Consider the following 26,365-nt stretch of genomic DNA (forward strand, 5'->3'; position numbering starts at 1 on the left):
CGCTAGGCTACCTGTCGCCCTTGTTAATGAAATGAGAGGAATATTGCAGCGCTTTTTTTATTCCTGCATCATAATTGTTTTGACTTCTGTGAAAGAATAAAGCGATGGCAAGCAGCGATATTTGGTCAGATGGGGATGATAGGTCAGATGGGGATGATAGGTCAGATGGGGATGATGGGTCAGATGGGGATGATAGGTCAGATGGGGATGATGGGTCAGATGGGGATGATGGGGATGATGGGTCAGATGGGGATGATGGGTCAGATGGGGATGATGGGGATGATGGGTCAGATGGGGATGATGGGTCAGATGGGGATGATGGGGATGATGGGGATGATGGGTCAGATGGGGATGATGGGTCAGATGGGGATGATGGGGATGATGGGTCAGATGGGTCAGATGGGGATGATGGGTCAGATGGGTCAGATGGGGATGATGGGGATGATGGGTCAGATGGGGATGATGGGTCAGATGGGGATGATGGGTCAGATGGGGATGATGGGTCAGATGGGGATGATGGGTCAGATGGGGATGATGGGTCAGATGGGTCAGATGGGGATGATAGGTCAGATGGTAGGTCAGATGGTAGGTCAGGTCAGATGGGGATGATTAGGTCAGATGGGGATGATTAGGTCAGATGGTAGGTCAGATGGTAGGTCAGATGGGGATGATTAGGTCAGATGGGGATGATAGGTCAGATGGGGATGATAGTGATAGGTCAGATGGGGATGATGGGGATGATTAGGTCAGATGGGGATGATGGGTCAGATGGGGATGATGGGTCAGATGGTGGGGATGATTAGGTCAGGTCAGATGGGGATGATTAGGTCAGATGGGGATGATTAGGTCAGATGGGGATGATTAGGTCAGATGGGGATGATTAGGTCAGGGATGATGGGGATGATTAGGTCAGATGGGGATGATTGGGTCAGATGGGGATGATTGGGTCAGATGGGGATGATAGGGTCAGATGGGGATGATGGGGTCAGATGGGGATGATGGGGTCAGATGGGGATGATGGGGTCAGATGGGGATGATAGGGTCAGATGGGGATGATAGGGTCAGATGGGGATGATAGGGTCAGATGGGGATGATGGGGTCAGATGGGGATGATGGGGATGATAGGTCAGATGGGGTTGATGGGTCAGATGGGGTTGATGGGTCAGATGGGGATGATGGGTCAGATGGGGATGATGGGTCAGATGGGGATGATGGGTCAGATAGAATTTGTTCTTAACTGACTTGCTTAGTTAAATAAAGGTAAAAAGAAGTGGTTGTTGGCATTCAACGAAAAGCAACTCGTTTTCATGCACATTTTTTCGCTTGAGAAATGCTGCACCAAACATTTTAGCTAGCTAAGACCTCGGCAAAAACGTAAAAATTAATGACAGATTTCTCGATTTATCTTCGATTAATTCTGACTATTTTGAGGAGGTGTTACTGACTATGTATGGTGTCTCGAGAGGGACAAACAGCAGCATAACTGTTATTATAACAAAGGTATTTTAAAGGCGTATCCTTGCACAGGCGTTCACTTTTGCATAGCCGAGTTCTGCTAGGAGCAAACACAACCTAGTCTGCAGGCGCCGTTAGGTAACACCAGCCTGAGCACCAAATATCGCTGCTAAACAAAGTTAAAAAGAAAAGGAGGAACTTGCCTTACTAAATATGTCCTTTCTGACAGAAAAAGACCTTCAAGGTACAGTTGTGTTAATATTCCCTAGATACTGTTTAATGTAAAATATATATATATTTTTTTTCTACTAGTTATGGTGATGCACTAGATTTATGGGGTGATGCAAATGACTCTTTAGCCCATGACTGAACCTAGAGTGACGTAGATAGAGCTTGACTGGATTGAACCGAATTACGAGCTGCTCACTCTGCTAAACCACTCCTCATCATTACCCTGTAGTGAACCGCTCCGTACACCAGCCTCTACCTTTCTGCTCACCACACACACACACACACACACACACACACACACACACACACACACACACACACACACACACACACACACACACACACACACACAATGCTTTGAAGTGCTGGAAATTAACAGCTTCAATATTCAAAGTGGGAACCATGCTGTGGAAAGAGAGCGAGAGAACTAGACAGAGAGAGAGAATGAGAGAACTAAAGAGAGAGAATGAGAGAACTAGAGAGAGCGAGAGAACTAGAGAGAGCAAGAGAGAACTAGAGAGAGTGAGAGAACTAGAGAGTGAGAGAACTAGAGTGAGAGAAAGAGAGAACTAGAGAGAGTGAGAGAACTAGAGTGAGAGAAAGAGAGAACTAGAGAGAGTGAGAGAGAATGAGAGAACTAGAGAGAGAAAGAGAGAACTAGAGAGAGTGAGAGAACTAGAGTGCGAGAAAGAGAGAACTAGAGAGAGTGAGAGAACTAGAGTGAGAGAAAGAGAGAACTAGAGAGAGTGAGAGAGAATGAGAGAACTAGAGAGAGTGAGAGAACTAGAGTGCGAGAAAGAGAGAACTAGAGAGAGTGAGAGAACTAGAGAGAGAAAGAGAGAACTAGAGAGAGTGAGAGAACTAGAGAGAGAAAGAGAGAACTAGAGAGAGTGAGAGAACTAGAGAGAGTGAAAGAGAGAATGAGAGAACTAGAGAGAGTGAGAGAACTAGAGAGAGAAAGAGAACTAGAGAGAGAAAGAGAGAACTAGAGAGAGAAAGAGAGAACTAGAGAGTGAAAGAGAGAGCGAGAGAACTAGAGAGAGAGAGAACTAGAGAGAGAAAGAGAGAACTAGAGAGAGAAAGAGAGAACTAGAGAGAGAAAGAGAGAACTAGAGAGAGAAAGAGAGAGTGAGAGAACTAGAGAGAGAAAGAGAGAACTAGAGAGAGAAAGAGAGAACTAGAGAACTAGAGAGAGAAAGAGAGAACTAGAGAGAGAAAGAGAGAGTGAGAGAACTAGAGAGAGAAAGAGAGAACTAGAGAGAGTGAAAGAGAGAGCGAGAGAACTAGAGAGAGCGAGAGAACTAGAGAGAGAAAGAGAGAACTAGAGAGAGCGAGAGAACTAGAGAGAGAAAGAAAGAACTAGAGAGAGAGAGAACTAGAGAGAGAGAAAGAGAACTAGAGAGAGAAAGAGAGAACTAGAGAGAGAAAGAGAGAGAACGAGAGAAAGAGAGAGAACGAGAGAAAGAGAGAGAATGAGAGAAAGAGAGAGAACGAGAGAAAGAGAGAGAACGAGAGAACGAGAGAAAGAGAGAGAACGAGAGAAAGTGAGAGAATGAGAGAAAGTGAGAGAGGGAGAACGAGAGAAAGTGAGAGAGGGAGAACGAGAGAAAGTGAGAGAGGGAGAACGAGAGAAAGTGAGAGAGGGAGAACGAGAGAAAGTGAGAGAGGGAGAACGAGAGAAAGTGAGAGAGGGAGAACGAGAGAAAGTGAGAGAGGGAGAACGAGAGAAAGTGAGAGAGGGAGAACGAGAGAAAGTGAGAGAGGGAGAACGAGAGAAAGTGAGAGAGGGAGAACGAGAGAAAGTGAGAGAGGGAGAACGAGAGAAAGTGAGAGAGGGAGAACGAGAGAAAGTGAGAGAGGGAGAACGAGAGAAAGTGAGAGACGGAGAACGAGAGAAAGTGAGAGAGGGAGAACGAGAAAGAGAACTAGAGAGTTAACGAGAGAGAACAAGACAGAGAAAGAACAGGTAAGTACAGTAGGTGAACAGACTAGGTGATACATTCCATCTGAGGAAGCTCTGGGCTCAGTGGGCCGGCTGTTCAGCTCCCTGCTGCTCAGATTGAGGATCATCCATGTGAACCCAGTCACCTGCTGTTACAGCGGCTCACACTTCTACCCAGTCAGCTGTACAGGAGGAGCAGCAGCACATCTGGCTCCAGTCAAGAGAAAGACTGCTGCTGCTACTTGTGATATTAGAGTATGAATGTACCGGTGCCACACATACACAACAGCTATGATAATCACCATGAATGTGTCTTAGCGACAGCTATGATAATCACCATGAATGTGTCTTAGCGACAGCTATGATAATCACCACGAATGTGTCTTAGCGACAGCTATGATAATCACCACGAATGTGTCTTAGCGACGGCTATGATAATCACCACGAATGTGTCTTAGCGACAGCTATGATAATCACCATGAATGTGTCTTAGCGACGGCTATGATAATCACCATGCATGTGACTTACAGTGGGGAGATAATGTATTCAAATGGCAGAGAGAGAAAGATTACTTCCCTGATTGAACAAGACTTATGAGTTGGGTGTTTTTGAGAAGGCAGGGACTGAAGATTAAGGGAAGCAACAAAAAAAATAAGATTTTGTTGTTGTTTCAAAGTCAATATTGACACTATGGGTGAGTTTAGTTTTGTTAGAGCGACCAGTGACGAGTTTAAGAAGACAAAGAAGGCATTGAGTAGCCTAATAAACATGAGTGTGGAGTTTATTATTCATAATGCGGGCCACGTAGTTTGAAAATGAACAATCATTCACCATGCTTGCTTTGCCTCAGGATAAACGAACACACACACACACACACACTGTCAAGCACGCACACACATACCCACACACACACCATCTGTCATAGTACAGCTGTGTGACAGCCTCCCTGAGGGAAACTAGAACACAAGAAGAGACAATGACAGTCTTCTAGAACCATCACTCACACAGCAGTAGACAGTCTTCTAGAACCATCACTCACACAGCAGTAGACAGTCTTCTAGAACCATCACTCACACAGCAGTAGACAGTCTTCTAGAACCATCACTCACACAGCAGTAGACAGTCTTCTAGAACCATCACTCACACAGCAGTAGACAGTCTTCTAGAACCATCACTCACACAGCAGTAGACAGTCTTCTAGAACCATCACTCACACAGCAGTAGACAGTCTTCTAGAACCATCACTCACACAGCAGTAGACAGTCTTCTAGAACCATCACTCACACAGCAGTAGACAGTCTTCTAGAACCATCACTCACACAGCAGTAGACAGTCTTCTAGAACCATCACTCACACAGCAGTAGACCTCATTCTTCTCAGTCAAACATTCTCCATCATTCATGTTATTGTATACTTGGGTTTCGTCTTAAATGGCACCCTATTTCCGATAGTGCACTACTTTTGGACCGTATGTGTAGTGCACTAGGGAATAGGGTGCCATTTCAGATGCCTCCTAGGTTAACCCTGTTTGTCACGCCTTCCCCCTCCATATATCAACACCACCAATGTCCATGAAGACAGATAGTGTATGTATTGTTTCTAACCCCTCCTCTGGCTCCCAGCTGTTCACGACTGGGGGTCAAATTAGAAAACAACAAAACTGAGCATCCACTTTATCATCCTATGTCTGTTTAAAACACGTAATATCCACAGAGGAAAGGATTTCTACTGAACCATCAAGATAAACAGGGACAGAAGGGATAGTGTGTACATCTGCTGCAGAGCTAAGGGGACAGTGTGTGTGTGTGTGTGTGTGTGTGTGTGTGTTCCACCGCTGGATCTAAATAGACTTGAGGGATTAAAGGGGAAGAGCCCCCTTTGGGCTGCACTGACAACACAGATCTGATGATCTGCTCAGAAACAAGGGAGGAGGGGAGAGCGGGAGACCCCCTGTCCTTATCCCTCTATCATCATCCCTCCATCTCCTTCCTCATCTAGGACCCAGAGAAAGGAGCGGGAGGAGGGGATAGAGGGATGGAGAGCCCTAGGGTGGACCAGTAACCTTTCACCCCCAACACCTGCCAAACCATCCTGTGAGGGAGTCCAAAAGCCATGCGCGCACACACACACACACACACACACACACACTAGTTAATAGAAGACTTCCATTGCTCAGGCAATCCATTTAGTCACACATCATTGCTGCTTACTCATGTAGACTTTACACATCAATAAGCATTCTAAAGGCCCAGATTTACTGCAAATCATATAAAGATCACCGATGCAAAGATCAAGGCCCGTATTCATAAAGAGCCTCAGAGTAGGAGTAGTAACCTAGGATCCCCCTGTCCATGTAATCTTATTCGTTATGCTCTAAAAGGCTAAACCAATCCTAGACCAGCACAGCTATTCTGAGACATTTTATGAATCAGGGTCCAGATTTCTGATTACTTACTAATGTATAAAGATTATTAATACTGACAGAAACACATGCAGTATGTCTCTCTGACCCAGTTGCCCAGCAAGCAACTACTGTCGTCCCTATCGAAGAGAGGAGGGTCTCAGCTTTCTGTAGGTATCATTTTATTTCTCATCTCTCAATATTGAGCTCAGTAGCAACTATTTTACAAACAATATATTTGATATGGCTTTGAGATGCGGAGTGGCGCAGGCAAAATGCGCATCGGTCATTGCAAGGGCATATAGGTCTCACTGGGTAAAATACAACCACTAACTTATTTTAGGACATTAACCGTACCGTTAGATTAATACATGGCTATTAGCAGTGGGTATTATATTTACAGTTAGCGATCTAACTAATGTGTTTTGAGTTTCCACTTCCTCGGGTGTTGAATTAGCCCCAAATTAATTAGCCTATGATTAGTGTATCACAGGAGGTTGGTGGCACCTTAATTTGGGAGGACGAGCTCGTGGTAATGGCCGGAGCGGAATCGGTGGAATGGTATCAAATACATGGAAACCATGTGTTTGATGCCATTACATTCACGCCGTTCTAGTCATTATTATGAGCCGTCCTCCCCTCACCAGCCTCCACTGTAATGCACATAATGTTAGACTGGAGCCCTGATTTCTGTTTGAGGTTGAACACTAGCGTCACTGTACTGCCATCCATGACTTTAAAAAAGTCACTGACACACTCTTTCTATAGCCCATGGCTGACGTTATCACTTGATGCTATCACTCGCAGACAAACGACATCACAAGCTAGGCTGAACTATGGATGACTCAGTACCTCCTCCCTTCTCTAGATGCTGGGAGACAAAGGGGAGGGGGATAGGAGGGCAGAGAAGGGGAGTGGAAGAGAAGGAGGAGATAATACATCACATGCCTTGTCCCGCCGGGCCTCGGGAGGGACAGCTGAGGAGAAGGAGTGAACAGTCTTTCATATCTAGGGCCTCTTTATCCTTCCACCTCCCCCCTCTCCTGCTGTATCATAGCAGCCCCTCCTCCATCTCCTCTCCTGTTGTATCATAGCAGCCCCTCCTTCATCTCCTCTCCTGTTGTATCATAGCAGCCCCTCCTCCATTTCCTCTCCTGTTGTATCATAGCAGCCCCTCCTCCATCTCCTCTCCTGTTGTATCATAGCAGCCCCTCCTCCATCTCCTCTCCTGTTGTATCATAGCAGCCCCTCCTCCATCTCCTCTCCTGTTGTATCATAGCAGCCCCTCCTCCATCTCCTCTCCTGTTGTATCATAGCAGCCCCTCCTCCATCTCCTCTCCTGTTGTATCATAGCAGCCCCTCCTCCATCTCCTCTCCTGTTGTATCATAGCAGCCCCTCCTTCATCTCCTCTCCTGCTGTATCATAGCAGCCCCTCCTTCATCTCCTCTCCTGCTGTATCATAGCAGCCCCTCCTCCATCTCCTCTCCTGTTGTATCATAGCAGCCCCTCCTCCATCTCCTCTCCTGTTGTATCATAGCAGCCCCTCCTCCATCTCCTCTCCTGTTGTATCATAGCAGCCCCTCCTCCATCTCCTCTCCTGTTGTATCATAGCAGCCCCTCCTCCATCTCCTCTCCTGTTGTATCATAGCAGCCCCTCCTCCATCTCCTCTCCTGTTGTATCATAGCAGCCCCTCCTTCATCTCCTCTCCTGTTGTATCATAGCAGCCCCTCCTTCATCTCCTCTCCTGTTGTATCATAGCAGCTCCTCCTTCATCTCCTCTCCTGTTGTATCATAGCAGCCCCTCCTTCATCTCCTCTCCTGTTGTATCATAGCAGCTCCTCCTTCATCTCCTCTCCTGTTGTATCATAGCAGCCCCTCCTCCATCTCCTCTCCTGTTGTATCATAGCAGCTCCTCCTTCATCTCCTCTCCTGTTGTATCATAGCAGCTCCTCCTTCAACTCCTCTCCTGTTGTATCATAGCAGCCCCTCCTCCATCTCCTCTCCTGTTGTATCATAGCAGCCCCTCCTTCATCCCTCCCCCCTCTCCTGCTGTATCATAGCAGCCCCTCCTTCATCCCTCCCCCCTCTCCTGTTGTATCATAGCAGCCCCTCCTCCATCTCCTCTCCTGCTGTATCATAGCAGCCCCTCCTTCATCCCTCCCCCCTCTCCTGCTGTATCATAGCAGCCCCTCCTTCATCCCTCCCCCCTCTCCTGCTGTATCATAGCAGCCCCTCCTCCATCTCCTCTCCTGTTGTATCATAGCAGCCCCTCCTTCATCCCTCCCCCCTCTCCTGCTGTATCATAGCAGCCCCTCCTCCATCTCCTCTCCTGCTGTATCATAGCAGCCCCTCCTTCATCCCTCCCCCTCTCCTGCTGTATCATAGCAGCCCCTCCTTCATCCCTCCCCCCTCTCCTGCTGTATCATAGCAGCCCCTCCTTCATCCCTCCCCCTCTCCTGCTGTATCATAGCAGCCCCTCCTCCATCTCCTCTCCTGTTGTATCATAGCAGCCCCTCCTCCATCTCCTCTCCTGTTGTATCATAGCAGCCCCTCCTTCATCCCTCCCCCCTCTCCTGCTGTATCATAGCAGCCCCTCCTTCATCCCTCCCCCTCTCCTGTTGTATCATAGCAGCCCCTCCTTCATCTCCTCTCCTGCTGTATCATAGCAGCCCCTCCTTCATCCCTCCCCCCTCTCCTGCTGTATCATAGCAGCCCCTCCTTCATCTCCTCTCCTGTTGTATCATAGCAGCCCCTCCTTCATCTCCTCTCCTGTTGTATCATAGCAGCCCCTCCTTCATCCTCTCCTGCTGTATCATAGCAGCCCCTCCTTCATCCCTCCCCCTCTCCTGCTGTATCATAGCAGCCCCTCCTTCATCCCTCCCCCCTCTCCTGCTGTTATCATAGCAGCCCCTCCTTCATCTCCTCTCCTGTTGTATCATAGCAGCCCCTCCTTCATCTCCTCTCCTGTTGTATCATAGCAGCCCCTCCTTCATCACTCCCCCTCTCCATCATAGCAGCCCCTCCTCCATCTCCTCTCCTGTTGTATCATAGCAGCTCCTCCTTCATCTCCTCTCCTGTTGTATCATAGCAGCCCCTCCTTCATCATCATAGCAGCCCCTCCTTCATCTCCTCTCCTGTTGTATCATAGCAGCCCCTCCTTCATCTCCTCTCCTGTTGTATCATAGCAGCTCCTCCATCATCATAGCAGCCCCTCCTTCATCTCCTCTCCTGCTGTATCATAGCAGCCCCTCCTTCATCTCCTCTCCTGCTGTATCATAGCAGCCCCTCCTTCATCATCATAGCAGCCCCTCCTTCATCTCCTCTCCTGCTGTATCATAGCAGCCCCTCCTTCATCTCCTCTCCTGTTGTATCATAGCAGCCCCTCCTCCATCTCCTCTCCTGTTGTATCATAGCAGCTCCTCCTTCATCTCCTCTCCTGTTGTATCATAGCAGCTCCTCCTTCATCTCCTCTCCTGTTGTATCATAGCAGCTCCTCCTTCATCTCCTCTCCTGTTGTATCATAGCAGCTCCTCCTTCATCTCCTCTCCTGTTGTATCATAGCAGCTCCTCCTTCATCTCCTCTCCTGCTGTATCATAGCAGCCCCTCCTCCATCTCCTCTCCTGTTGTATCATAGCAGCTCCTCCTTCATCTCCTCTCCTGTTGTATCATAGCAGCCCCTCCTCCATCTCCTCTCCTGTTGTATCATAGCAGCTCCTCCTTCAACTCCTCTCCTGTTGTATCATAGCAGCCCCTCCTTCATCTCCTCTCCTGTTGTATCATAGCAGCCCCTCCTTCAACTCCTCTCCTGTTGTATCATAGCAGCCCCTCCTTCATCTCCTCTCCTGCTGTATCATAGCAGCCCCTCCTTCATCCCCCCCGCTGCCTAATACTAGCCACTCCCGCAGGATATCAGAAATTCTCTTTCTCACCCAACTCCCTAACCCCAATCCCAACATCCCATTTTGCCTTCTCGAACTAGTTAAATAAAGGCTAAATAAAACTCAAAATTCCAACTCTCTTCTGCCCTTTCCTTCCCACCGCACCCATTCTTCTGCTGTTTCATCACAGAAGCTCCTCATGAGGAATATCAGAAATTCCCTTTCTCATTTAACTCCCATATCTATCCATTCTCTTCCCTCCCGATTTACAAGCTTCCCTCCTCAACTCAGATTTACATCCTTCCCCATTCCTCACCTACTGTCTAAGCAGCCCCTCCAGAGGAATGTAAAAAAAAAATATCCTCTTCTCAATTTAACTCTCAACTCCACCCCTCCCCTCCTCCTACCATCCCCAGAAATACCTCTCCCGCTTAAGGATGCCTCTGTCAGGGATGGACGTGTCAGGGATGGACGTGTCAGGACACCAGAGACAGAGCCTGGCCGGGGGAAGGATAACAGGACAGGGGTATCTCTAGAGCAGATAACCCTGAGAGTCCAGGTCAGGTCACTAGCCTAAAATAAGCCTGAGAGAGGTCTGGATGAAACCTGGCTTACGGTATAGACTGTGGACTAAGCAGAACAATACTAAAGAGCTGTTGGTTTGAATAAAGAACCCTGACTTTGATTCCTGTGGATTAATAACACAATTAAAGCTTGTTTTTCATTTGGGAAAATAACTGTTAGGCTTGGGTAGGTCCAGTTAGGCTTTTTCAAGAACTAGAGATTTGCATGAAATTCTAAGAATCGGTGTTCTCTCTCCCAGCTGGGCGTCCTTACAACACTGCTGGCCACAATGTCTGCTACACTCCTTATGAAATGTTTATCAGCTGTGAAAACTAAAAGGCACACCTTTTTAAAGAATGCAAGGCCAACATTTCTTAAGAAATTAGAACCACACACACACAAAGTTCTCCATGCCGAGAACTGAAAGAGGGTGTTCTTGAAGAGCTCAGTACAAAAAGTTAAATGTTATGATCCAGAGTTTCTTAGACCACCTTTTGTATGATTTTTCTGAGCGTTTTCAGGTTCCTCCTAACCTTAAGCCTTGACATTCATCTTTCCATTTTTGCTCTGTATTTAGTGTGGGCTGCAGATTACACACACACACACAGCTTGGTGTAGGCTGCTGATTACAGCATTAGAGACCATACAAAAGACCTGAGGACTGACGTTCCCTGCAGCCTTCTATGGCGCCACACTTCATTGTGTTCAGGGGCCCTCCCTGTTGCATTGAGGAGAAGAACACTCAGTGAAGAACATGTCCGTGTTTGTCTGAATTCACACCAGACCACAGTGCTATAATAATTTATTTAATGAGGCAGAGAGAGAGAGGGAGAGAGAGAAAGAGGAGAGGAGGAGGAGAGAGAGAGAGGGGGAGAAAGAGAGCGAGGAGTGTGAGAGACAAGGGGGGAGAGGGAGAGGAAAGAGCGAAAGAGAGAGAGGGAGAAAAGGAAAGAGCGAAAGCGCTGGAAAGGCTGGTAGAAAGGGACTGGGAACTGGGACTGTGTCTGGCAGCAGCGATGCTGGTTGGTTTAGGCCTTGGCATCCTACCCCCCGTCCTGAGTCTTACCATCAAACGACTAACTAAACGAATATGGCCTGGCAATGGAGCAAAGCACTTCAGTTAAACCATATCAAAGCAAGGCGTTTTCTACAGAGAAACATTTTACCCTTGAAGTGACCTTTTCTTAAAACAGAACATGCCGCTGGAGTGGAGTGGAGGGCATAGCAGTGGGCTATAGGATGGTTTTTGTAATGCATTCTTGAGAACATGACATTTCCACTGATGTCTATACACTTCAGTGGCATATCAGGACAGGCAATAAGAGGAGGGGATGAAGTAACCTGTGTTATTGAGTGATACTGCTTTTCATTGTCAATTGTATTCTATCATGGTTATGTTGTGAGAGAATGCAATGAGTAAGACACTGAATCCTTCCAGAAACGATATTCAATTATGAATGGGCTGTGATCTCTGGCCTTACAACAGGTATAGGTAGTAAACTAAACCCAGTAACTGCATTTCAAATTGACAATAGCATAATGCCCCCTGACCTCTCCTAAACCTGCAGGGGAATTTCGCAAAATCCCTGCTTGCTGACCCAGTTCACTCTCTGTCCATGAGAGTTAAGGTGCGTGTCCTTCTCCCCTGTCTACAACACTATGTGAACCACACTCCCACACACAATTGCAGTTATTCTCCCAAACCTACAATCACAAGACAGACATTTACCATTTAACCCCCCTTTCCTAAACCCAAATCCCAACCACAGCGCAGCTCTGAAGAGTTATGGCATTTAACATCACAACGGATCACGATGAAGCGACCGCTGTGGTCAGAAGCAAAGGAAAGTGGTCAACAAGCTCATGAATAAGCATGTTCACCGACACCGAGACCTCAAGAGAAACTGTCAATTATGATTGTGATCGGTCGATGATCAGTTTATTCTCACGATATAGGAGACGGTATCTCATCATAGCTAACCAATTATATGGGATCTGATGTTGACATCCACAATTGCAAAATAGTTTGTAGTTGAATAAAATGCATCTGTTTTATGTATTGTTAAGGCAATAATCACACACGTGTTTAGTTGTCTATTTCGTAAGTGTTTATCGGTATAGTTTACTGGCCCATTGCCCTACTAAAGCCCTTCTCACTTACGAATCTCTACTCAGTTACTCTTGTATAAAGACGCATAATGATTACTCATCGAGGTCGCATCTTGCTCAAGCAATATTAGAAAAGTTCTTATTTAGTCTAAATACAAGACAAGAGAGAAAATCTAGCTACTCACCTCTGAAAAACTTATCTCAACTAAATCATATGTATTGTCTGCTAACTGCGCCGCTCCATCCGCGCATGAAGGAGAAGCCCCGCTTTCCAACGTGAACCTTTGGTCCACTTGATAAATAAAACAATGAATTCAACTGTTCGATTCGGTCAATTCCTTCCCTCTTCTGAACGTTTGTGTTTTTTCCCTTGATAAAACAGCCTACAAACCCCCCGCTCCTACCAAAATCATGTGTGCGTTCCCGTTTGGGTTTGTAGCGCTCGCCCTGAGCGGCGTTGGACCAATGAACAAGCAGAGTTGTAACGGTAGGCGGGCCCGCTCATTTGACCTCGCAACACAACAGGCGACGAGTTGGCGTCCCTGCAAAGCCATCGGCAGCTCGGCACTATTCTATCATGCTGTTAGTGCATGCGGACCAAAGTAAACCCACTGTATTTACACAGCTGTCACGGTATGGACTATCTCTTCATTTCCACTGCCCCTCCAGATAGGCTATGATTAAGCCGCTGCTGAGCCTGTAAAGGAGTAGCAGTCTATATGTACATTTAACTACACAGGCCTCTACACATCATGAAGAGTGGAGGATTTTATTGGCAAAAGATTCATCTTTCTGTATGGATCAATAATAATATTAATATAATGCATAAACCATTACATTGCATAGATAGTCTGTTTACTTTGAGCAACAATCCTCCTCAAGGACAACAAATATTATTTTCAGAACAGAACTCAAGATCAGGGGCAGGGCCATGTCCAATTGGCCCCGGGCATCTGAAATCAATTTTTCCTCAAGAGTGTTTACAGAAATGGTATTAGGCAAACAAATTAAATTGAACCAGGGACAGGATAAACAATTTAATCCGTAGCTACCTTAACTGCATGTATGCCTAATAGGGTACAGCTTCACAGTACAGCGCCGCACCGACATGAAAATAGATTTCCACTTTAACTAACTGGCTCTTACTATGATGAGTGGCCTGCCATGGTTGTCATAATGCAGCATTGCCAACTTGATTGGCCCTGTTCCACCACGTCCTACATGGAGGGATGGATGATGGAGGGATGGATGATGGGGGGATGATGATGGAGGGATGGATGGATGATGGAGGGATGGATGATGATGGAGGGATGGATGATGGAGGGATGGATGGATGGATGATGGAGGGATGGATGGATGATGGGGGGATGATGATGGAGGGATGGATGATGGAGGGATGGATGATGGAGGGATGGATGGATGATGGAGGGATGGATGATGGATGATGGAGGGATGATGATGGGGGATGATGATGGAGGGATGGATGATGGGGGGATGATGATGGAGGGATGGCTGATGGCTAGATGGATGATGGAGGGAGGGAGGGATGGATGATTCAGGGATGGATGGATGATGGAGGATGGAGGGATGGATGATGGAGGGATGGATAGAGTGAGGGATGGGGCGGAAAATGGGTTGTCTGATCGAATCAATCAGTCTCATTTTAATACAGAGGCAGGAACTTCGTCATGAACCCACTGGGCACAGACGTCAATTCAATGTCTTTTCCACGTTGGTTCAACGTCACTTCATTGAAATGACGTGGAAACAACGTTGATTCAACCAGTGTGTCCAGTGGGATGTAACTTATTGCATGTGTTTGTAGACATGCATATACACACACTCTCATTCAAATGCACACATGTGCACATACACGAACACACACACATGTAAATAGTGCCATACATGCACTCAAACATATTCAGTTGGCCTTGCTGTTATGATTTTTGTTGTCCTTGATGTCTTTTGCATTGTTGTTTTCTGTTTTCCTTTTCCTTTTTTCTCTTTTGTTCATTTTGTTGGTTGTTGGCGCATTGGGGGACAGGGGCTTGGGGGTGGAAAATTGAATTATTTAATTACATTTTTCCCAGGGGGAGGGGACTGAGTCTCAGCTGTTGAGCAGCTTCACTGCAACTAGATTGTATGTTTTAATATTCAATATTAAAAAATAAAAATAAAATGTAAAAAATGATTAATGTCATCAAGGGTTATTACTGTAATGAAATTTGGGGCTTGCAGCATTGTGTATTGTATCAAATCAAAGTGTATTGTGCACATTATACAGCAGGTATGAACAGTGAAGTGTCAATATTAGTTTTTTCATTTCTATACCATGATCATGATCTCAAAGTTGAAACTTGATTTAGACAGGTTAAGCAACTTTTGAGCATAAATTAATTGTGGCAACTACCAGCATTGTCCTGGCACAGTACAGCAAAGCGGTATACTAAATGTCACCGTTCAGCTCTGTTCTGTGTGATCAAGGTGTAGAATAAGGGATGAGAAGACTAGCAAGCAAATACGCACACAACACACAACAGACACCAAAAGCAGTTGGTATCGTCCCAATTCCTGAAAAAGCCAGAAAAACATATCCATTAGTAATGTCGCTGCTGGGAGGTGAATACTGCTCAGAGGTTATGCTGACGTAAATCTGTCAAGCTACTGTTCTGTTCATGAACACCGTATTGTATAAACCTCTGTGGTTTCTCACTCAGGCAGGCAGTGTGTTTCAGCCTGTGGCTACAGGGCACAGAGACCTACACAGTAACATCCTCTCCTTTCCCCTCTCCTCTCCTCTCTCCTCTCCTCTCCTCTCCTCTCCTCTCCTCTCCTCTCCTCTCCTCTCCTCTCCTCTCCTCTCCTCTCCTCTCCTCTCCTCTCCTCTCCTCTCCTCTCCTCTCCTCTCCTCTCCTCTCCTCTCCTCTCTCTTCTCCTCTCTCTTCTCCTCTCCTTTCCTCTCTCTCCTTTCCTCTCTCTTCTCCTTTCCTTTCCTCTCTCTCCTTTTCTCTCTCTTCTCCTCTCCTTTCCTCTCTCTCCTTTCCTCTCTCCTCTCCTCTCCTCTCCTCTCCTCTCCTCTCCTCTCCTCTCCTCTCCTCTCCTCTCCTCTCCTCTCCTCTCCTCTCCTCTCCTCTCCTCTCCTCTCAGCTGGCGTACAACTCATCCTGTAATTACGGCTAGCTGTCATCAACAGCCCCCGACCAGCAGCTATATTTACTGGAGAGCCAACAAACAGACCCAGCTCCCTGGTATGATCACTTAAAAGCGCTGCTTAGCCATGGATAGAAGGATTAGCCGCTGGACTGATCCCAGATAAGTTTGTGTATTGAGCCATAGGTAGAAGGATTAGATCCTTGACTGGTCCCAGATCGGTTTGTGTTGCGAGCCATGGGTAGAAGGATTAGAGCCTTGACTGGTCCCAGATCAGTTTGTGTAGTGAGCCATGGGTAGAAGGATTAGAGCCTGGACTGGTCCCAGGTCAGTTTGTGTCATTGACCAATAGAAGGTTAATTCACACAGCCGGACGTAATGTTACAGGTCTGAACGGGACCACCTCTCTCAGACATCTCAGCCGACACCCCTCATACACACCCCTCTTTCAATCCCTTGCCCCCGGAGCACTTGTGACCACTTACATGGAGAGAGCCACTCGGACATGCCATATGACGGGGGGATAGGGCGAAGGGGGGCAAGAGATCAAGGGCAGTGACATCTGAGGGTGAGAGTGGAAGTGGAACAGGAAGGGTTAGGGAGGGAGGGGTCAGTGGAACAGGAAGGGTTAGGGAGGGAGGGGTCAGTGGAACAGGGAGGGTTAGGGAGGGAGGGGTCAGTGAAACAGGAAGGGTTAGGGAGGGAGGGGTCAGTGGAACAGGGAGGGTTAGGGAGGGAGGGGTCAGTTGAACAGGGAGGGTTAAGGAGGGAGGGATCAGTGGAACAGGAAGGGTTAGGGAGGGAGGGATCAGTGGTCTACCTCTTTCGTATCGTCTGTTCTCTGGTTACCTGTTTACATCCTACTAGACACCATAGTAATGTTTTACATCCTACTAGACACCATAGTAATGTTGTACATCCTACTAGACACCATAGTAATGTTTTTCATCCTACTAGACACCATAGTAATGTTGTACATCCTACTAGACACCATAGTAATGTTTTACATCCTACTAGACACCATAGTAATGTTGTACATCCTACTTGACACCATAGTAATGTTTTACATCCTACTAGACACCATAGTAATGTTGTACATCCTACTTGACACCATAGTAATGTTGTACATCCTACTTGACACCATAGTAATGTTTTTCATCCTACTAGACACCATAGTAATGTTGTACATCCTACTAGACACCATAGTAATGTTTTACATCCTACTAGACACCATAGTAATGTTTTACATCCTACTTGACACCATATAATGTTTTATATCCTACTAGACACCATAGTAATGTTGTACATCCTACTAGACACCATAGTAATGTTGTACATCCTACTAGACACCATAGTAATGTTGTACATCCTACTAGACACCATAGTAATGTTTTATATCCTACTAGACACCATAGTAATGTTGTACATCCTACTAGACACCATACTAATGTTTTACATCCTACTAGACACCATAGTAATATTTCATATCCTACTAGACACCATAGTAATGTTCTACATCCTACTTGACACCATAGTAATGTTTTACATCCTACTAGACACCATAGTAATATTTCATATCCTACTAGACACCATAGTAATGTTGTACATCCTACTAGACTCCATAGTAATGTTGTACATCCTACTTGACACCATAGTAATGTTGTACATCCTACTAGACACCATGGTAATGTTTTCCATCCTACTAGACACCATAGTAATGTTTTCCATCCTACTAGACACCATAGTAATGTTGTACATCCTACTTGACACCATATAATGTTTTATATCCTACTTGACACCATAGTAATGTTTTCCATCCTACTAGACACCATAGTAATGTTTTCCATCCTACTAGACACCATAGTAATATTTCATATCCTACTAGACACCATAGTAATGTTGTACATCCTACTTGACACCATAGTAATGTTTTACATCCTACTAGACACCATAGTAATGTTTTACATCCTACTAGACACCATAGTAATGGTTTACGTCCTACTTGACACCATAGTAATGTTTTACATCCTACTAGACACCATAGTAATATTTCATATCCTACTAGACATCATAGTAATGTTGTACATCCTACTTGACACCATAGTAATGTTTTACATCCTACTAGACACCATAGTAATGTTGTACATCCTACTTGACACCATATTAATGTTGTACATCCTACTTGACACCATAGTAATGTTTTTCATCCTACTAGACACCATAGTAATGTTTTACATCCTACTAGACACCATAGTAATGTTTTATATCCTACTAGACACCATAGTAATGTTGTACATCCTACTAGACACCATAGTAATGTTTTATATCCTACTAGACACCATAGTAATGTTGTACGTCCTACTAGACACCATAGTAATGTTTTACATCCTACTAGACACCATAGTAATATTTCATATCCTACTAGACATCATAGTAATGTTGTACATCCTACTTGACACCATAGTAATGTTTTACATCCTACTAGACACCATAGTAATATTTCATATCCTACTAGACACCATAGTAATGTTGTACATCCTACTAGACTCCATAGTAATGTTTTACATCCTACTTGACACCATAGTAATGTTGTACATCCTACTAGACACCATGGTAATGTTTTCCATCCTACTAGACACCATAGTAATGTTTTCCATCCTACTAGACACCATAGTAATGTTGTACATCCTACTTGACACCATATAATGTTTTATATCCTACTTGACACCATAGTAATGTTTTACATCCTACTAGACACCATAGTAATGTTTTCCATCCTACTAGACACCATAGTAATATTTCATATCCTACTAGACACCATAGTAATGTTGTACATCCTACTTGACACCATAGTAATGTTTTACATCCTACTAGACACCATAGTAATGTTTTACATCCTACTAGACACCATAGTAATGTTTTACGTCCTACTTGACACCATAGTAATGTTTTACATCCTACTAGACACCATAGTAATATTTCATATCCTACTAGACATCATAGTAATGTTGTACATCCTACTTGACACCATAGTAATCTTTTACATCCTACTAGACACCATAGTAATGTTTTATATCCTACTAGACACCATAGTAATATTGTTTTACATCCTACTAGAAACCATAGTAATGTTTTATATCCTACTAGACACCATAGTAATGTTTTACATCCTAGTAGACACCATAGTAATGTTGTTTATCCTACTTGACACCATAGTAATGTTTTACATCCTACTAGACACCATAGTAATGTTTTATATCCTACTAGACACCATAGTAATGTTTTACATCCTACTAGACACCATAGTAATGTTTTACATCCTACTAGACACCATAGTAATGTTTTATATCCTACTAGACACCATAGTAATTTTTACATCCTAGTAGACACCATAGTAATGTTTTCCATCCTACTAGACACCATAGTAATGTTTTACATCCTAGTAGACACCATAGTAATGTTGTACATCCTATTAGACACCATAGTAATGTTGTACATCCTACTAGACACCATAGTAATGTTGTACATCCTACTAGACACCATAGTAATGTTGTACATCCTACTAGACACCATAGTAATGTTTTACATCCTAGTAGACACCATAGTAATGTTGTACATCCTACTAGACACCATAGTAATGTTTTATGTCCTACTAGACACCATAGTAATGTTTTACATCCTACTTGACACCATATAATGTTTTACATCCTACTAGACACCATAGTAATGTTGTACATCCTATTAGACACCATAGTAATGTTTTACATCCTACTAGACACCATAGTAATGTTTTCCATCCTACTAGACACCATAGTAATGTTGTACATCCTATTAGACACCATAGTAATGTTGTACATCCTACTAGACACCATAGTAATGTTTTCCATCCTACTAGACACCATAGTAATGTTTTACATCCTACTAGACACCATAGTAATATTTCATATCCTACTAGACACCATATAATGTTTTCCATCCTACTAGACACCATAGTAATGTTTTCCATCCTACTAGACACCATAGTAATGGAGGCCATGTACAGCCATGTCTCAGGGCTCGTTACCACCCTGGAAATAGCCTGGTTCATTGTATGTTTGAGAGAATGCCTCCATGAGTCCTCCAAACACTGAACCACTTTTACTGTGTAGACTGAAGTGTATGTGATCACCCTATGATCACTCGACTACACAGCTGATGCCTGCTGGACTGTTCATTAACACGGTACTTCATTGTGTTTATCTGTCGGCCCCAGCCTCGAACTCAGGCCCTGTGTGTAGCTAACTGACCCTCTCTGCCCATTCATCGCCATTTACCCGTTGTTGTTGTCTTAGCTGTTTACCCGTTGTTGTCTCACCCGTTGTTGTCTTAGCTCTCCCAATCAACACCTGTGATTGCTTTATGCCTCTCTCTAATGTCAATATGCCTTGTATACTGTTGTTTAGGGCAGCTCTCATTGTTTTATTTTACTGCAGAGCCCCTAATCCTGCTCAACATGCCTCAGAGAGCCCCCTTGTCCCACCCCCACACATGCGGAGACCGCACCCAGCTTAACTGGCGCCTCCAGAGATACAACCTCTCTCATCGTCACTCAATGCCTAGGTTTACCCCCACTGTACTCGCACCCTACCATACCCCTGTCTGAACACTATGCCCTGAATCTATCCTACCACGCCCAGAAATCTGCTCCTTTTATTCTCTGTTCCCAAAGCACTAGACGACCAGTTCTTATAGCCTTTAGCCGTACCCTCATCCTACTCCTCCTCTGTTCCTCTGGTGATGTGGAGGTTAACCCAGGCCCTGCAGCCCCCAGCATCACTCCCATTCCCCAGGCGCTCTCATTTATTGACTTCTGCAACTGTAAAAGCCTTGGGTTCATGCATGTTAACATCAGAAGCCTCCTCCCTAAGTTTGCTTTATTCACTGCTTTAGCACACTCCTCCAACCCTGATGTCCTAGCCGTGTCGGGAATCCTGGCTTAGGAAGGCCACCAAGAATTCTGAAATTTCCATCCCCAATTACAACATTTTCCGTCAAGACAGAACTGCTAAAGGGGGCGGAATTGCAATCTACTGTAGAGATAGCCTGCAGAGTTTTGTCATACTATCCAGGTCTGTGCCCAAACAGTTTGAGCTTCTACTTTTAAAGATCCATCTCTCCAGAAATAAGTCCCTCACTGTTGTTGCTTGTTATAGATGCCCCTCAGCTCTCAGCTGTGCCCTGGACACCATATGTGAATTTATTGCCCCCCCATCTATCGTCAGAGTTCGAACTGCTAGGTGACCTAAATTGGGATATGCTTAACACCCCGGCCGTCCTTCAATCTAAGCTAGATGCCCTCAATCTCACACAAATTATCAAGGAACCTACCAGGTACAACCCCAAATCCGTAAACATGGGCATCCACATAGATATCACCCTGACCAACTTGCCCTCTAAATACACCTCTGCTGTTTTCAACCAGGATCTCAGCAATCACTGCCTCATTGCCTGCGTCCGTTATGGGTCCGCGGTCAAACGACCATCCCTCATCACTGTCAAACGCTCCCTAAAACACTTCTGTGAGCAGGCCTTTCTAATCGACATTTCCCGGGTATCCTGGAAGGATACTGACCTCATCCCGTCAGTAGAGGATGCCTGGTTGTTCTTTAAAAGTGCTTTCCTCACCATCTTAAATAAGCATGCCCCTTTCAAAAAATGTAGAACTAAGAACAGTTATAGCCCTTGGTTCACTCCAGACTTGACTGCCCTTGACCACCACAAAAACACCCTGTGGTGTACTGCACTAGCTTCGAATAGTCCCCGTGATATGCAACTTTTCAGGGAAGTCAGGAACCAATACACACAGTCAGTTAGGAAAGCAAAGGCTAGCTTTTTCAAACAGAAATTTGCATCCTGCAGAACTAATTCCAACAAGTTTTGGGACACTGTAAAGTCCATGGAGAATAAGAGCACCTCCTCCCAGCTGCCCACTGCACTAAGACTAGGAAACACTGTCACCACTGCTAAATCCACGTTAATCAAGAATTTCAATAAGCATTTCTCTATGGCTGGGCATGCTTTCCATCTGGCTACCCCAACCCCAGCCAACAGCTCTGCACCCCCCGCAGCAACTGGCCCAAGCCCCCCCCCCGTTTCTCCTTCACCCATATCCAGACAGCTGATGTTCTGAAAGAGCTGCAAAATCTGGACCCCTACAAATCAGCTGGGTTAGACAATCTGGACCCTCTCTTCCTAAAATGATCCGCCGTCGTTGTTGCAACCGCTATTACTAGTCTGTTCTACCTCTTTCGTATCATCTGAGATTCCTAAAGATTGGAATGCGGCCGCGGTCATCCCCCTCTTCAAAGGGGGAGACACTCCAGACCAAAACTGTTACAGACCTATATCCATCCAGCCCTGCCTTTCTAAAGTCTTCGAAAGCCAAGTGAACAAACAGATTACCGACCATTTTCAATCCCACCGTACCTTCTCCGCTATGCAATCTGGTTTCCGCGCTGGTAACGGGTGCACCTCAGCCATGCTCAAGGTCCTAAACAATATCATTACCGCCATCGATAAAAGACAGTACTGTGCAGCCCTCTTCATCGACCTGGTCAACGCTTTCGACTCTGTCAATCACCGTAATCTTATCAGCAGACTCAATAGCCTTGGTTTCTCTAATGACTGCCTCGCCTGGTTCGCTCAGATAGAGTTCAGTGTGTCAAATCGGAGGGCGTGTTGTCCGGACCTCTCTATGGGGGTGCCACAGGCTTCAATTCTCGGGCCGACTCTTTTCTCTGTATACATCAATGATGTTGCTCTTGCAGCGGGGGATTCTTTGATACACCTCTACGTAGACAACACCATTATGGATACATCTGGCCCTTCTCTGGACACTGTGTTACCAAACCTCCAAACGAGATTCAATGCCATACAACACTCCTTCCCTGGCCTCCAACTGCTCTTAAATGATAGTAAAATGAAATGCATGCTCTTCAACCAATCGCTGCCCGCACCCGCCCGCCCCACTAGCATCAATACTCTGGACGGTTCTGACTTAGAATATGTGGACAACTATAAATACCTAGGTGTCTGGCTAGACTGTAAACTTTCCTTCCAGACTCACATTAAGCATCTCCAATCCAGTTAAATCTAGAATCGACTTCCTATTTCACAACAAAGCCTCCTTCACTCATGCTGCCAAACATACCCTCGTAAAACTGACTATCCTACAGATCCTTGACTTCGGCGATGTCATTTACAACATAGCCTCCAACACTCTACTCAGCAAATTGGATGCAGTCTATCACAGTGCCATCCATTTTGTCACCAAAGCCCCATATACTGTATTACCCACCACTGCGACCTGTATGCTCTCGTTGGCTGGTCTTCGCTACATATTAGTCGCCAAACCCACTGGCCCCAAGTCATCTATAAGTCTTTGCTAGGTAAAGCTCTGCCTTATCTCAGCTCACTGGTCACCATAGCAACACCCACCCGTAGCACGCGCTCCAGCAGGTATATTTCACTGGTCATCCCCAAAGCCAACACCTCCTTTGGCTGCCTTTCCTTCCAGTTCTCTGCTGCCAATGACTGGAACGAATTGCAAAAATTACTGAAGGTGGAGACTTATATCTCCCTCACTAACTTTAAGCGTCAGCTGTCAGAGCAGCTTACCGATCGTTGTAGCTGTACACAGCCCATCTGTAAATAGCCCATCCAACCAACTACCTACCTCACCCATATTTGTTTTTGTTTTTCTGCTCTTTTTCACACAAGTATTTTCAACTTGCACATCCTCATCTGCACATGTATCACTCCAGTGTAAATTGCTAAATTGTAATTAATCACTATTGGCCTATTTATTGCCTTAGCTCCTTACTTTATTTTGCACACACTGTATACAGATTTTTCTATTGTGTTATTGACTGTACGTTTGTTTATCCCATATGTAACTCTGTGTTGTTGTTTTTGTCTCTCTGCTTTGCTTTATCTTGGCCAGGTCGCAGTTGTAAACGAGAACTTGTTCTCAACTGGCTTACCTGGTTAAATAAATAGGTCTGGCTACTACATGATACTCTAATTTCCCCTATACCCATCATGAGCTTGCTACAACCTAGCCTATGAATGAAAGTTTACAATGTAGGTGCACACAGGTCGAGAGAAAAATTTTAGATGACAGACAGTGACACATTTAATACCTTGCACACTCTTGCCTGCATCTAGCTGATCTAGGGTGTAATCATTAGTCCAACAGTTGCAAACAAGAGTTTCTATTGGGCAAATTCAGGTATTTTTATCCCTGTTACGTTTGCTTCCGTTTAATCAACAGAATGAACCCCTGATCACGCATGAACACGGTTTGCGTTCATAGCAGCCACCTTGTATTCATTCTAGCCTCTCTACACTCTCCTCCTCTCACCTTTGCCCTTCGTTTGTTGGTGTGTGCAACACCAGGGTTGTGGGTTCGATTCCCACGGGGGGCCAGTACAAAAAAAAATATACCAAAAAAATGCATGAAATTAAATGAAATGTATGCATTCACTACTGTAAGTCGCTCTGGATAAGAGCGTCTGCTAAATGACTAAAATGTAAATGTAAATGTAAATGTTTGTGGACTTCAATGAACAACACATCAGCTGTATGTGACAACAACAAAAAAATCCAAGCCAAACCATGTCATAACCGCTACACACAGCCTACATCGTTATCCCCATGTTAGCTAAAGTAACGTCATAATCAACATTGCTAAAAGAACTAACGCGTTAGTAGAACCGCTACAATCATGCAGTAACGTTACAGTGGATAGTCAGTAAGCAGTTACACCGGTGGGCCCCAGTGGCAATAAATTAATAAAACCAAAAGCTTACCTTGACTTGGAAGAGATCCAGTTTTGTGTTGTATAGTCATAGCCAGCTAGCTAACATAGCATCCCTCTGTTTGAGCCGGGTGTTTGAGTAACTAAACTAGCCAGCTGCATTTGCTAGCTAAGTAAGTGAAAATGACATTCTCTCTCTCTCTCTTGCATCTTTTTCCTTTCTGAAGAAATTAATTTGTTGAAAACTGTTCAACAATTGTCTTTCTCTCTCTTTGAGTCAACTACTCACCACATTTTATGCACTGCAGTGCTAGCTAGCTCTAGCTTATGCTTTCAGTAATAGATTCATTCTCTGATCCTTTGATTGGGTGAACAACATGTCAGTTCATGCTGCAAGAGCTCTGATAGGTTGGAGGACGTCCTCCGGAAGTTGTCATGATTACTGTGTAAGTCTATGGAAGGGGGAGAAAACCAAGAGCCTCCCCTCCTAGGTTTTGTATTGAAGTCAATGTACCAAGAGGAGGACAGCTAGCTTCTGTCCTCCGGCTGCATCATGGTGCTACCCTACAGAGTGCTGTTGAGACTACTATAGACTTGCATTGCAAAACAGTGTGTTTTAATCAATTATTTGGTGACGTGAATATATTTAGTAAAGTTTTATCTAAAAAGGATAACTTTTTCAATATTTTACCATTTTTATTTTATGAAATTCACTGAGGAGGATGGTCCTCCCTTTCCTCCTCTGAGGAACCTCCACTGATGTGGACGGTGGGGGGTCTAGCACTTACAGCCTTCAAAATGGCTTTGAAAGTTCACTCAACCATACAGCTGTTCTGTGAATGTTTTTGTTTTTTTACTGGTGGGTGGGACAGGCAGTGCTGCTCAGCCTCAGACGTGGGCAGATTATAGGGCTGTCATGCCCTGTAGCATGGTTAATGACAGGGCTTTGACTGCTGCAGGTAGGCCTAAGCCCAGCCTCCAAGCACCAGCTTTATTGTGGGCTGGAAGGAAAGGAACCTACTTGCAATAGGATCCACCCATCACAGAACATTCTACCCATCACAGTAGGGAAACTCTATCTCTCTCCCTCTCATACCAACGTCATTCTCAGAAACAAATTACATAACAAATGTCATAAAATGTCATGACATCTTGTGTCATTGAAACCATCTATAGGCAACATTTCTAATATCTCCCTGAACCCAATATTGTGACTTACAATTCCATAGATTATAAACCCTTCTCCTGCCCACTTTATAAATCCTTCACCTTCCCACTTTATAAACCCTTCACCTGCCCACTTCATAAACGCTTCACCTGCCCACTTCATAAACCCTTCACCTGCCCACTTCATAAACCCTTCTCCTGCACACTTTATAAACCCTTCACCTGCCCACTTCATAAACCCTTCACCTGCCCACTTTATAAACCCTTCACCTGCCCACTTCATAAACCCTTCACCTGCCCACTTTATAAACCCTTCACCTGCCCACTTCATAAACCCTTCACCTGCCCACTTTATAAACCCTTCACCTGCCCACTTTATAAACCCTTCACCTGCCCACTTCATAAACCCTTCACCTGCCCACTTCATAAACCCTTCACCTGCCCACTTCATAAACCCTTCACCTTCCCATTTTGCCATTCCAGTTTTTCTCTCTACTTGTTCTGCTTCTGTAGAAAGAAAAAACAAACCGAGACGTGTGTTTGTGGAAGCTTGTTCAGGCTAAATTAGGTCAATGGATGCAACTGTCAGAAAGAGGAAAAAGCAGACTAACAAGCTAGTTAGGGCTAGGCTTCCCCTCCTGGGTGAACACAAGGCAATGTTTCCCATT

At 45.0% G+C, this 26,365-nt stretch overlaps 1 protein-coding gene across 5 annotated transcripts in view; it reads right to left on the reverse strand.

Moving 5' to 3' along the window:
* LOC106570560 (rho family-interacting cell polarization regulator 2) overlaps window positions 1-26,365 on the reverse strand; it is a 96,145-nt gene that overhangs the window by 56,771 nt on the left and 13,009 nt on the right. The window contains exon 1 of one of the 5 annotated variants that reach the window (XM_045694929.1): window positions 12,769-13,037. The exons of the other annotated variants lie outside the window; for them this stretch is intronic. The gene's annotated coding sequence lies outside the window, so the exon portion shown is untranslated. Of the gene's footprint in view, window positions 1-12,768; window positions 13,038-26,365 lie in introns of those variants that run through there. 5 annotated transcript variants of the gene reach the window in all.

Source organism: Salmo salar, chromosome ssa14 (genome assembly GCF_905237065.1).
Source record: "Salmo salar chromosome ssa14, Ssal_v3.1, whole genome shotgun sequence".
NCBI classification, from domain to species: Eukaryota; Metazoa; Chordata; class Actinopteri; order Salmoniformes; family Salmonidae; genus Salmo; species Salmo salar.